Source organism: Aristolochia californica, unplaced genomic scaffold (assembly GCF_029961685.1).
Source record: "Aristolochia californica isolate CCGP_79_NKW_82.1479 unplaced genomic scaffold, dmAriCali1.0.hap1 SCAF_2, whole genome shotgun sequence".
Taxonomy (NCBI): domain Eukaryota; kingdom Viridiplantae; phylum Streptophyta; class Magnoliopsida; order Piperales; family Aristolochiaceae; genus Aristolochia; species Aristolochia californica.
The window spans coordinates 50,949,726-50,963,821 of record NW_027181881.1 but is presented as its reverse complement, the minus strand read 5'-3'; the positions used below and the strand labels follow the sequence as shown (position 1 = coordinate 50,963,821).

General features: G+C 36.3%; 1 long non-coding RNA gene across 5 annotated transcripts; it reads right to left on the bottom strand.

Annotated features, from left to right (window-relative positions):
* Positions 1-3,053: 3,053 nt before the first annotated feature.
* Positions 3,054-9,758, bottom strand: LOC137957051 (uncharacterized). 5 transcript variants are annotated; one of them, XR_011113305.1, is made up of 6 exons: positions 9,169-9,758; positions 8,502-8,572; positions 8,261-8,364; positions 8,022-8,079; positions 7,662-7,804; positions 3,054-3,723 (listed from the first exon to the last, which is right to left on the bottom strand). It is a non-coding gene; the product is annotated as an uncharacterized lncRNA (long non-coding RNA). The 5 variants fall into 5 exon arrangements; XR_011113306.1 differs by having other exon boundaries at positions 9,512-9,758; XR_011113307.1 differs by having other exon boundaries at positions 9,574-9,758.
* Between the last annotated feature and the right edge of the window lie 4,338 nt (positions 9,759-14,096).

Sequence of the window (14,096 nt, the reverse complement as noted above, 5' to 3'; positions counted from 1 at the left end):
AACGAACCGACGATTCAGCTCTGCTACTCAAGACTTCGGCTCTGTTTCCGTTGCTCAGAAATCGTACCTACCGAATCTCGAACTAACATCTACATCCGTCCGATACAGTGTTGGTATTTATAGGTTAAATCTTCGCATTAGATATACTTTGTGTTCATTCATTGAATAATTCTGAGATTGTGAAAAGTTGTGACAGCCTGTTGCAACTATTGGGCTCGATTCTTCACCTAAGGATTATTTGAATTTGGTCAATTTTCAGTACAGTTACATGCACCGGTGTTAGAGTTCTGTTGGCAGTATTTGGATTAATATTTGCACGGTTGGATATTTGATATTTGGTTATTATTGGGAGAATTAACATTGTTGAATTACATTTGCAAAGTCAATTAACAATTATTTCTATGGACTCTATTAGTCACTCAAATGATTTGAAGGTTATTTTTGTCCGATTACATGGGAGTAATTACTCTCTTTGGAAGTTTGTGATGCGTAATTTTTTATTTGGGAAAGAATTGTGGGATTACATTGATGGAAATATTACTGCTCCAGAATTTACATCTACTGACTTCATAAAAGAAAATAAGAATTGGTTGACTGATAATGCAAAAATTATCACCTGGATCAGCAACTCCGTTGATCAGTCTGAAAACTCTATATGAACAAACAAATTTTGCAAAAAGGTATCAGATTGAGACAGAATTTCGATCCGCTAAGCAAGGTGACCGTACCATTCAAGAATTCTACTCTTTTATGACACCTTTTTGGGATTATTTATATATAATGGATCCCCCTTCATTACGTAAGCTACCTGAATATACCAAAGCATGTGATGATCGCAAGCTTATTGATTTTCTTATGGCTCTTCGCAGTGATTTTGAAATAATAAGAGGATCCATGATCCATAGAGATCCTCTACCCACATTGTCTGCAGTTGTATTTGAGTTGTTGGTTGAGGAAACGTGGTTGAGGTCTTTAATGATAAGTTTACCGCCTTGCACCAAACTGGTACTTGGGAGTTAGTTCCACTTCCTCCAGGTAAGCATGTTATTGGTTGTAAATGGATTTTCAAAGTAAAAACTAAGTCTGATGGTACATTTGAGAGATACAAAGCTCTGTTAATTGCTAAAGGATACTCACAAACCGAAGAACTTGATTATGATGAGACATTTGCTCCTGTTGCTCAAATGAAGACAATTTGCACCTTAATTTCTGTTGCTGCTGTTCAAAAATGGTATCTTCATCAAATGGATGTTCAGAATGCATTTTTAAATGGTGATTTGGCCGAGGAGGTATATATGCGGCCACCACTAGGTCTTCCTCATACTTCTGGTCATGTTGTCGTCTTCGACGGGCTCTATATGGTCTCAAGCAAGCTCCTCGAGCTTGGTTTGAGAAGTTCAGATCCTCTTTGATTCGTCTTGGATTTGTTGCTTCAAATTAAGATTCTGCCATGTTCATTCGCAAAACTGTTTTGGAGCATATTGTGGTTCTTCTTTATGTTGATGATATGATTGTGACTGGTGATGATGATAATGGGATTGCAGACCTTCAACAACAACTTCATTCTATGTTTGAAATGAAGGATCTTAGGTACTTACGTTATTTTTTGGGTATTGAAGTTGCCTATTCTCCTGAAGGTTATATTTTGTCTCAATCGAATACACCTCTGATGTGATTAGTCAAGCAGGATTGACAGATAATCGGATTATAGACTCTCCTATTGAACTCCATCATTGCCTTAGCCCTACAGATGGTGAATTGTTATCTGATGTTACACGATACAGAGAGGTAGTTGGTTCACTTGTTTACTTGATTGTAACACGTCCTGACATTACCTATGTTATTCATATGGTTAGTTAGTTTTCTTTCGCACCACGTACCGCACATTGGACGGTCGTTCTTCGTATCTTACGTTACTTACGTGACACTTTGCATCATGGTTTACTTTTTTCTTCCGACTCTGATTTGATTCTCACTGGTTACTCTAATGCTGACTGGGCTGGTGATCCGACAGATCGCAAATCTACTACTGGGTATTTTATCTTCCTTGGTGGCTTGGAAGAGTAAGAAACAATCAATTGTCTTTCGCTCTTCTGCCGAGGCTGAATATCGGGCTATGGCAACCGCTGTTGCTGAGCTAATTTGGTTTCGTTGATTACTTGAAGAACTTGGTTTCCCTCAACTGTTTGCCACTCCTATGTTTTGTAATAATCAAAGTGTCATTTAGATTGTCAAGAATCATGTTTTTCATGAGCGTAAGAAGCATATTGAGATCGATTGTCACTTTGTACGACATCACTACTTACAAGGCTCTCTCACCTTGCCCCATGTTTACTCCACATCTCAACTTGCTGATGTCTTCACGAAATCGCATACAGCTTGTTTTCATCATCTCATAGGCAGGCAAACTTATGTTACTTGCCCCGTCATAAGTTTGAGGGGGGGGTGTTAATGTAAATAAGGTTATGTAGATAGGGCAGTTTTGTCTTTTTCTTGTCTAAGGGTATACTTGTTATTTATTTTTCTTCTTCGTTCGGACTAGGGTTTCTGGTGAAACTGAATGTATTTTTGTTTTCCACTTTGACAGGATAATAGAATTTACAAAGAGGGCAGTCCGGTGAAGCCTGTTCCTGGCGGCTAAGAAAGGTAATGGAGATATCGAGATCCCCGATCTCAAATGCAAACAGGTTTATTAATATTGGTCCGTGTTTGATAGCCATACGTGATGCTTGTTACGTCATTGATTGCTTCCGGATCAAATCGTCAAGCTTTTTTTCGGTCGATAAGGTTTGGACAGTGAAATATGTCGTCCTGCCAGAGGCCTTTGAATCTTGGGTGAAGAATAAATCTTTCTTTGGATCTTTCTTCATAAGGAAAATGATTGAACAGGACCCAAGTAAGTTCAGACCAGATAAAAAACCGTTTTCCTTATATGAGAACCAGAAAAGAGTCCGATTCTGGTTCAATTGGGTTGAACCTGCAAAGCATTATGTTTCAAAATGAATGAACAATTAAACATAATAAGCATAAAAAAAACCTATCCACATCTGTTGTCTATATCATTTTTTTTCAAATCCCGACTTATTCAACCGAGAAAAACAAACACGGTAACGTCTTCTTTACAATTTACAAGAACCAAAAGTCAAGATCAAGTTGGGTCCGGTTCAGACAAAAGGGTTCTCCTAATCTGTCAACTTCTGAGTTAACATGTTAGCGGGTTTTCAGCTGGTCAATAAAATCTGAGCGAGACACCTTTGGGTTCAAATGGATCACATAGTTCAAACTAGTGCGCCTGGAAAATAACATCTAACCAATATATCTTGCTATGTAACCTCACTTTGATTGCTTTCACCTTCAAGTGCTTCAACTTGCACCCTTTTTGGGGCAGCATAACTGTGCTTTATGATGTTACAATAGAGACTAAACTCTGTCTTTAGCTTACTACAACTTGCTCCAATCCATTTCTCTGCAACAGTAGTTGAGACACACCCATTCACTTTGGTTCAGTCTTCATGTCACTCATTTCTTGCATCCTCCATCAATACAGATTGGAGGGGTTCTGCAAGAATTGGCTCAATTCTAGGAAATAGCTTCAAAATTACCATTTATAGTTATTAAGTGATCTTGCTTTCCCACAGGGTCCGAGCCATTTGTTGACGAATCTGTAATCCTTACCAGCTTTATAGCAGGCTCATCCTCCTCAGAATCCTAAGCATCTCCTATCTGAAAGATATATATGATTTTTCATTACTTAATTGCAAATAACTTACCAAGAGTGGCATCAATTGTCTCGAGATATGATAAATGCATTTTTTAAGCTTGAAATCACAAGGGTTTAGTGCATAAATAGTTTTAGCACAAAGTAATAATATATGTAATGTCATCTTCGAAGAAAATGTTTGTAATGCAAATAAGTAACAGCCATTTGAGTAGGATATGCTTTGGTGAACAAATCATAGTAAATGCATTTCTATCTAATAATGTAGCATGAAAATGTTAAATATCTCAGAGCATATTCACTGAACAATCCTTTCCCAAAAAATACTACCTTACCTGCAGCTTCATAAGCCTTTGCTCTCCATCGAGCTTCTTTTCAAGATATCACTTCTCCATAATATTCAACAATAAATTGCCCAGCATGCAGCTCTCATGAAAATTTTGTCAATCCTACAAACTATTTAAACCAACACACACAAAAACTCCATTAACTTGTTCTAGATGGAGTCCAATCTAAATAAATATTATAACTAGGGATTGACGGGAGGTTGCCATTTTGGCTTGGCCATCAGTAAAGGAATTTGCTGAATGGGGGATATGATTACAAGTACAACATAAGCTGGAAGAAATAGTACAGATGTCATAATAGGTTGCTCAATCCTCCAAGACAGCTCCTTTGGCATTTGCACACCAATCAATTACTATTTTGGAGTCACCTTCCACAATCAATGGTTTGGGAAGGAGCCGCGGTAAATGGTGAGACCATGGTGAAGACCGGTGAGTTCAGCAGTGGTGGAGTCTGAGATACCCAATGGTCCAGCATATGCAGTAAGAAGAGTTCCCTTGAAATTGTGGATGGCGCCACCAAAGCCAGCAGGGCCTGGGCACCAAAGAGCACTGCCATCAAACTTTAATTTGAAGGAACCAGCAGGGGGAGGAACCCATTTCATCATATTTGGCGGTCTGGATGGGAGGGACATCTGAGCCACAAGATGCCAGTTATGGCGCAAAGTCGAGTCCTAAAGATGTTGGAACTCCTTCCTAGTGAGCAGCACAAGAGGAAACATGGCTAACAACTATTTCAGAGACCTCCTTGGCACTTCTGAATTTGCATCGGAAGCTCCGATATTTTTTTCTTTCCAAATGCACCAAGGGGTGCACCCAAGGCAGCTAGAGAGAAGGACCATGCCCATCTTAGGAAACCTAGCTCCCCAAAATGACTGGACGGTGGATGGGATGTCATGAGTGGCACACAATTGCAGGACGATTCGATTAAGTAAGAGAGACCAGACCTTCCAAGCATATCGGCAGTGAATGAGGATGCGGCTGATGGTCTCACAATTAGTATTGTAGAGAGGGCAAGCAGCTCCAGGACCCAAGTTTCAACGGCGCTGCAAGTTATCCGTGATGAAGATTTTATTAAGGCTGGCAGTCCAAAGGAAAAATCTAACACAAGGCAGGGCAGCAAGGAGCCAAGCTAGTGCTGCAGTATTCTGATTTGTAGTGATGGTCTAGCTACGAAGATGAGTGAAAGTGGGGGGGCGGAGAACTTGCCACAAGAGTCTGCCATCCAAATCAATTTGTCGGGGATGTGAACACTGATCTTGATCTAGGCCAAGTCAGAGATGAGGTTAGAGATAGTAGAGGTCTCGTCATCAGTTAACCCGCGCCTGAGTTGCAGGTCCCAACCACCATTGCCATGCCAAGCTTCAACCAATGTGGAAGAGACGCAAGTGGTGACATTCATAAGACCTTGATATGAGACGCTGAGGCACCTGTCTCCTAGCCAGCAATCAAACCAGAATTTAGTTTTCATCCCATTTCCAACAAAGCATCTGGTTGCAAAAGCGAACTTCGGGAGGAAGAGGAAGAGTGACCTCCAAATAGGGGAAAAGCAATAACAACGGCCACCCCCAGTCCACCAACCTTCATTGCGTCCGAGCTTGGCCACAATCATTGATCTCCAGATTGAGTTGGGCTTCATGTTATACTTCCAAATCCACTTTAATAGGAGAGCCGAATTCATGTCAATTGTAAGCCAGATGTTGAGACCACCAAGGTTGATTGGTTATAGACTTCTGTCCAACAAACAAGGTGATACTTATATTCACCTTTTAATCCCCTCCATAGGAATCTTTTCATGGTTTCTAAGAGGTGGCAAATAGATGCAGGACAAGGGAAGAGGGATAGGAAGTAGTTTGAGATGCCAGCCAAACAAACTTTGATGAGGACTATCCTACCAGCCTCTGACAGGAATTTGCCCCTCCAAGTAGCAAGACATGACTCCAGTTTTTCAATAACAGAGCTCTAGGAATTCTTCAATGGTATGCTGTCCATTTGGGGAAAGCCCAAATATGAGCAAGGGGGGTAGACAATACAGCAACCCAGGTAATTGGCCATTTGATAGAGGTCATTCCCACTGATGTTATACCCCATAATTATAGTTTTGTGCCAGCTTATTTTCTGTCCTGAAGTCAACTCAAAGAGGCCCAATAGTGCTTTTATCTTCTTGACTTAGTCAAAGGTGCTCAGCAAATTGAATTCGCTCTGAACAAGCTAGTCAATTGAATTAAAACTCCAGTTTTCAGCATTTACGTTTACTCGTGTCGTCATTCTTAGCTGCAAGTTAACAAAATCTTAAATTCCATCAGGTTTTGTCCCTTTTGGGTACATGTTATATTATTTTCCTCTGTTGGAATCAACCAAAGCTTGAAGTCCTTGTTCCACCCACCCACACAAAAATAAAAATAAAGTTAAAATACTAAGAAAATAAAAATCTCAAATGATGGACGTCGATAGATCAGAGCAGACTGCTGTTAAATAATGTAAAAGTCAGGCGGCATTTTGGTCCTTATTTCTTGTATCAAGCGATGGCACACACAACTTGTGAGTTTCTGTGGTGAAATCCCTCATGGTTGAGTTTAGATTTAAAGTCAAAGAACCAATTGTTATAAGGTGTAATAATCAGACAGTTATTTTCATTGCAAATAATGCCGTTTTTCATAAGTGTAGAAAGCACATAGAGGTGGATTGCCATTTCATCAAAGACCCAATTATGAGTGGGAAGATTTGCACTCCATATGTTCAATCTACAAACCAGCTTAGAGATGTATTTACTACTGATCTAGAAATCTATTCAAGGGTATTTTAGTCAGTGTGCTTAAAGGTAAATGAGTAATTTAGTTACCATCTCTCTTAGGTAACTTAGAAGTTAATTATATTTCTGTTTTTTTTTTTTTCTGTAAAAAGGAGTCATAAGGGTTTGTATTATAGTGAGAGGAGTATTTCTGTCTTTTTTTCATTGTAACTAAAGTGAGTTAATAAAGAGGATTAAGGTCGACGTTTGACCCATAACTGCGTACTGGTCTCTCTACTGAGAACCACAGTTTACTTGTGCCTTCTTCTTTTCTTTTTCTCTCTTTCTCTATTTCAGTCTTCTAAATCTTCTCTCTACTATTCTATTTACCTAACCTTACAGATATATTTGTCACTTAAATCTCTTTTGATTGTTGTTTGGAAAGAACCTACCCATTGGGTAGGTTGAACAAAAGTTCAATGCTTTACAACAGCCTCCTCCAACTACAGTAGTAGACATCTTTTTAAACTTAAACAGTTCTAGACATTACCTGTTGGGAGCCATACAGAGATGAGGCTACAAAATGGATCCGCTAAAATACACTGACTATCTTTGATCCAAACAGATTTAAATGACTTCTTTTATTTTCATATAAGCAAATTTAGCATGCCAGAGAGAGAGAGAGAGAGAGAAAGCATAAGTGAAATCAATGAAGATCTAATGAATATGATTGTAAATCCCAACATCGTTAATAATTTTATTCCAGCAATATATAATAACAACAGTGTCACTTGCTTTTCAATTCTATATTCATGTTATCTACCTCCAAAAATATATGCAATGTCCAGAACAGAGCAAATTCACCTACTTGTTCCTGCAATAAATTCCACAAGAACAATAGCCAGGTGTGCATTCTGTACTGGTCAGCACATTCAAGCACCGCTCTCCACATCCACTGGCAGGATTATCAGCTTCATATTTGCAGTCACATACAGCAATATCTTTCTCTTTCTGCTTATTATTTCAGGAAAACAACAACGAACAGTAACACAAGATCAGAAATATAGCTTGCTGCAGTAAAGAAATTTCTAAGTGGGAATGCATTCAAAGAATGATATGAGTACACAGAAAAGCAACAAAAGAAAGGCCATAGAAAACACAAAAATACGAGGTAAACAAAATAGAGGAATAGAAAAACAAGACAAAGAAGCAAAAAAACCTTACTTACAGAAAGAGAATTCATTTTGATCAATATGTATTTAAGGTGGTGGTCCATTAAATTCACCCTACAAAACATATCCCTGGTTAAGATGATGAAACCAAATTCTGTCACCTGCTGAAAATACCCTTAAATCATGATAGATTTGAGTATGGTGTTTTACAGAAAAAGAGAATTCCTTTGAACAGCATCTTTATTTTTATTGTTTTGAAATCGTGAAATAGCTTTTATGACTGAGAAAGCAATACCTTTATCAATAAATAGAATTCTCTTTCCGTTGCCTCAAAAACATCAATGGCACATGCATAACTGAAGTAGGAAATTGGACCACATAATCTACACAATATAGAATCTGACAAAACTTGTAAAAAAATGGTTAAGTCTCTGAGCTTATTGACCATTTGTTCCAGTAACAGTAACTGGATACTTTCACTTTCTGTTTAAATATCTAGAGGAAAAAAGAAATGAATCAACTGAGTAAAAGAATACCATGTAGTGCATTATTCTTGCTGCCAATCAAAAACTAAAAACCGTTCCAATTTGATTGCAGCTTGCAGGATCTACAAAATGATTGAAGAAACAATGAGAAGTGGCAAAGAATTCCAAGTGATTACTGACTAACCAAGCCTGTCAAAATAGACAAGAAAACTTGTCATATCTTGACAATTTAAAAAGAAGATAAAAAAAATACAATAAAAAATTGTAATTGAAATATCCCACATTGTGATGATTCACATATATACATATATATATATATATATATATATATATATATATATATATAATTACAAATTTTCCCTTGAACTTCAACACAATAACAAGATGATTCCATTCCAGGGAAGAAAAAAGAAGAACAAGCTAAATCCCATTATGTTCTCAAGTTATCAGAAAAAGAAAAAACAAAAAAGAAAAACAAAAAAAGAACCATGGAACAATAACTTTCACTATAAGAGATCTGTCAGTGTCAGTTCCTTGAGAGATGAGTTTTCTCTGTAGATTATAAACACAAGTTAGTGAACATAAAGCTATGGGTTACAATTTTTTAACAAAATACCTCTCAATCATATATTAAAGCTGTTGGAATGATCAGTCAGGACACTCTTAGTCTACCGTAATCCCCATTCTATTTTTATGTTAACCTGCAAAGTAGACATACCTAATGACATTTAAGGGTGTTCACTCAATAAACCATCAAGGACTTTCTGGAAGTTAAGGGTAACTGCATGCATATGCTCCTTTGCATGTCCTCCATCAAGGAAGCCTTCACGATTATAATGTCATGCTCGCACTTATTAATTCACATACTGCATCTTTCATGGCTAAAAAGGTGAGGAGAAACAATAAATCGAGCTATGGATGTCGAAATCAACTATTCAGGAGGTTAAAATCCATGGACAATATTACAAGGGGAAAAAAGGAGACATATCAAGCGGATAGCGAATAAGAACTCATCAAGAAATGAAGAATCTAAGCAATGCGAAGGGCAGAGAAGAAATTACACAAATGAGCCTCATTGGACATGGGACTCGAAGACTGCAAGGTTTAGATATTTTTGTCTCACCTCGCGAGCCAAATCCAGATAAGGTCAAATTTTAACCAATCTCCGTTCAATCTAAGCTATGTCTACCCTAATCAAGATCTCCGTCAGGAAAATTAAAAAAACAAAAAACGAGACCCGCGTTGTTGCTCAATGTCATCGTCGAAGTCGCTTAACGTGAATCCCGCCCGTAATAGAAAATGAGAATCTTGATCCTTGAGGCAATAGTTGACCAGTTTAAACTTCGAGTTCATTCATATATGACTAAATTTGAATTTCTCTTTAAATTAAAAAATAAAATATTTTTTACATACCATAGTCACACCCAATCCACCCAAAAGATAAGATTCCATCTAAATCTCTGTGACCAATATATTCGACAACAAAATCTTGACCAGGATTAATTAAAGCATTTCACATGTAGAATATAAAAATCCGTTGCAGGGGGCTCTTTTCTTCCCCACTTTTTTATTTTCAAACCTTGTTCCCCACCCTCTTGCATTCTCCACCATGGCTCATGACCCATAGAGTGTTTTGCTTAAACGAAAGAAAAAAAAAACGAGTATAAAATATCTAAATTATACAATAAATAATTAAATTAACATTAAATAATAATAATGTCGGTTGCCCCGACGTACTTTAGCAAAATTGATGCTCATAAAGGGGTGTTAGTGCACTTTTAAAGTGAAAGTGAAAATGAATTACTTTTTTTTGTTAGTATGCTCAATGAAAAATGTCGTGTAAAGTATTTTCTTGTGTTAGAGTGCACAATAGAATATTTAGTGGAAAGTGGAGAATGAGTTAATTCATAAAATATTTTGGTAGATTTAAATTTATTAAGATAGTTGTATTTAAAAAAATAAGCTAAATATTTTAATTTTTAAAATAAATATTTAATTAAATATAAAAAATAATATACCTAAACAAACAAGGTTACTTTCATAGTGTCTAAAAATTCTAACTTTTACAATATCTTAATTCTTACTCTTAAATTAATAATATAATATAATATTAAGTTATTAATATAATAAATAATTAAATAGGGCATTTTATTAATAAAATAAGATACGTTTTAGTTTAATCTAAATTGATATAATAATTAAAAATTAAAATAAAAGTATTTGTTTAATTAATTATAAATATAGCATACTTAAACAAAAATGTTTACCTTTAATTATGTCTAGATACTTATTAAATTCTTACTTTTACAGTATCTTAATTATCACTCTTAAATTAGTAATTAACTAGTGTTAAAGGTAATAAAAATAATAAATAAATAGGATATTTATTAATAAAACAATACAGATTTTACTGTAGTATAAATTAATGAAATTATTTATGGTTCGGTTTTGAGAGAATGGGCAACAAGAGGTAAGGGAAATAGCACAGCAGCAAGGAAGGTCGAGGCCAAGTAGTGACCAGAGAGAGGGCAAGGGCAAGGGAAAGGCCGAACAACAACGAGAGTTTGAGTGAAAGGGAGGGGAGTAACAACAAGGTTGAAGGCGAGGCCGAGCAATGAAAGTTAGTAATCTAATATAGTATTAAAAGTAATAAAAATAATAAATAAATAAATAGGGTGTTTTATTAATAAAATAAGATATATTTTATTGTAGTATAAATTTAATAAAATTATTTATGGTTTAGTTTCGAGGGAGTGGGCGGCAAGAGGCGATGGAAGTAGCACAGTGGCAGGGGAGGTGAACCCAAATATTTTACTCTCTTTGGACGCATATTAACGATTTTGGGAGTGAATTCGAATTCATTTTCATTTTGTCAATCCACTTAAGCCAAATATCAAATTACGTTTTTGGCTCTCTCTAACTTCATGGCCTTTTTGAACCTAAAATCAAAATTCCAAGAGTCGTTAGTGCCACGAGAAGTAGTTATAATCTGACGTCATGTGGCCCACCCACCTAAGCCTAGAAGGCTAGAAACGAAAGGTGACAACCTTCCACGACACATTTGCTGTCTTTTTTCTTTTAATTTTTACGATGGTTTACGATAATTCTACATAAAGAAGATGACAGAGGCTTGGCTTCGTTTGTTCTTAAAGGGCCCACAGTTGCGGCGTATACTAGCTTTTCAATAGGAGGAGGCCAAGTAGTACGCACAGGTAGGGGTGGCTTCGAGCCGAGCCGGTTCGTGAGCCGGTTCGGTTCGGCTCGGTATCGGCTCGGTTCGATTCGTCATTTTTCGAGCTCGAGCCGAGCTCGAACACCGAAATCGGCTCGTTTACCTTAACGAGCCGAGCTCGACCGAAGCTAGGTTCGGTTCGTTGGCTCGCGAGCCAGCTCGAAATGAGTCGGATCGGCATGAATCGGTGCGGATCGCGAGCGAGCGAGGGAGCGGGAGCGGGAGCGAGAGCGAGGGGGGGAACCGCCGACCCCTCCCATCGGTTGTTGTCGCAGCCTCTACCGCCGTCGTAGCTGTTCTCCGACGTCTATACCGCCGTCGCAGCTGCTCGCCGGCCGCCTCTGTGTCCGTCCGTTCGATTTCTTCCTCTCCTCGCCGTCGCCTCTGTTTCCGTCGCCGCCGCTTCCGTCACCGCCGATTCCGTCGCCGCCGACTCCGTCGTGGCCGTCATCTCCGACGATAAATCCTCCCCGGCGCCGTAAGCCCCTTCCCTCGGGGTCGTCTCGGCGGAAAACCAGAACAGGGGAGAAATAATCGCCCCCTTCCTCGCGAGAAGATGATCTCGCACGTGCTATTTCGCACGTGCGAGATCATAAAATAAAAAAAAAACTTTTTCCTCTGGAAAAATTAAAAATAAAATTTATAGAAATAATTTTCTATAAACTATTAGTGTCTCATGTTTTTTTAAACACTTTTCTAATTGAAATTTTTTATTAAAAATCATATAATTTTCAAAGTAAGATTTTTTGTACCAAAATGGGGTAGAAAACTGTATAGAAAATTTTTGGATAAGTATTTAACAGTTGATGCTGTAATACTTTTAGCATGAAATAATTTTCATTGCAATTTTGTGTTTGATATTTTATTTAATTAAAAATTTATCGATAAGTATAATAATATATTAGATTGATTATTAATTTTTATTTATTTCCCTAGAAGAGACAATAAAAGGTCCATTTAACTTTCCTAAGAAAATTTTAAAATATTTCCTATAATTTTCTAATAAGTCACTAATAGTAATAAGATTTTATTTAAAGGTTTTTTTGGGAATATGTATCATAGGAAAAATATGTTTAGTTTTTCCTAGAATATAAATTTTTATCTAGGGGCACTAAGGAGGCCATAATAAATTATGGCCAAATTCAAAAATTACAAAACAAGCTAGACAACAATTGGAGTAAAAAATATTAATATTGGTGCATTTTAATCCATTATTGAAATTCAATCCTGAACCTCCCCTATCATTATATTTCTTAAAAATGTATGCATAATTTTATATATAATTTATTCAAAGCCACCCCTACGTGCAAGATCATAAACAAGGAAAAAAAAAAACTCTTTGTCCCTTCCTCATGGCTCTTAAATAAATTGAAAAGATATTTTAGTAGAAATACGTTTCCAGAGACTAGTTTTTTCAATAAATGTTGAAAAAACATTTTTAATAGAAATATAGGGACCATTAGTGCCTCGTATTTTTTCAAAATATTTTTCTAATTATAAATTCTTTTTAAAAAATCCTATAATTTTTTAAGTAAGATTTTCTTGCCAAGATGGTTAAGAAAACCATATAGAAAAATTTTGAATAAGTATTTGACAGTTGATGATATAATACTTTGAGCATGAGGCAATTTTCATAGTAATTTTGTGTTTGACATTTTATGTGATTAAAATTTTAACGATAAGTATAATAATTTATTAGATTAATTATTAATTTTTATTTATTTCCTTAGAAAAGGCAATAAGAGGTCCATTTAATTTTCCTAAGAAAAATTTAAAATATTTCTTGTAATTTTCTAGTAAGTATGTAATAGTAATATGATTTTATTTAAAGAATTTATAGTTTTTATTTGGGTGATTGTAAATTGATAGTGATATTTTATTTTATTTTGTTGTGTTTGATTATTGTATGGAGTTTATTTATAATGTTATGCAATGTATGGAGTGTTTAGATTATTTTATGGAGTGTATAAACAATTTCATGAAGTGTTTATGGAATGTATAAACAATTTTATGGAGTGTTTATGGAGTGTTTATACAGGTATTATGTATATTGATTATGCCCAATTTTAAGTAAAGGTCATGCCGAATTTTATACAAGTATTATATATATAGATTATGCTCAATTTTAAGTAGAGGTTATGCCCAATCTTATACACATATTATATATATAAGTTATGCCCAATTTTATGTAGAGGTCATGCCTAATTTTATATAAAATGTATGCATAATTTTATATATATTTTATTCGATATATATTTTTTGAAAAGTTTGAAATGTATGTTGAGGCTCGAGCTCGGCTCGAAACTCGTTGGGCTCGAGCTCGATAACAATTTTAGGCTCAAGACTCGGCTCGGCTCAAAGCTCGGCTCGAAATATTTAAATCAAGCTCGACTCGAACATAGGCAGGTTCGGGC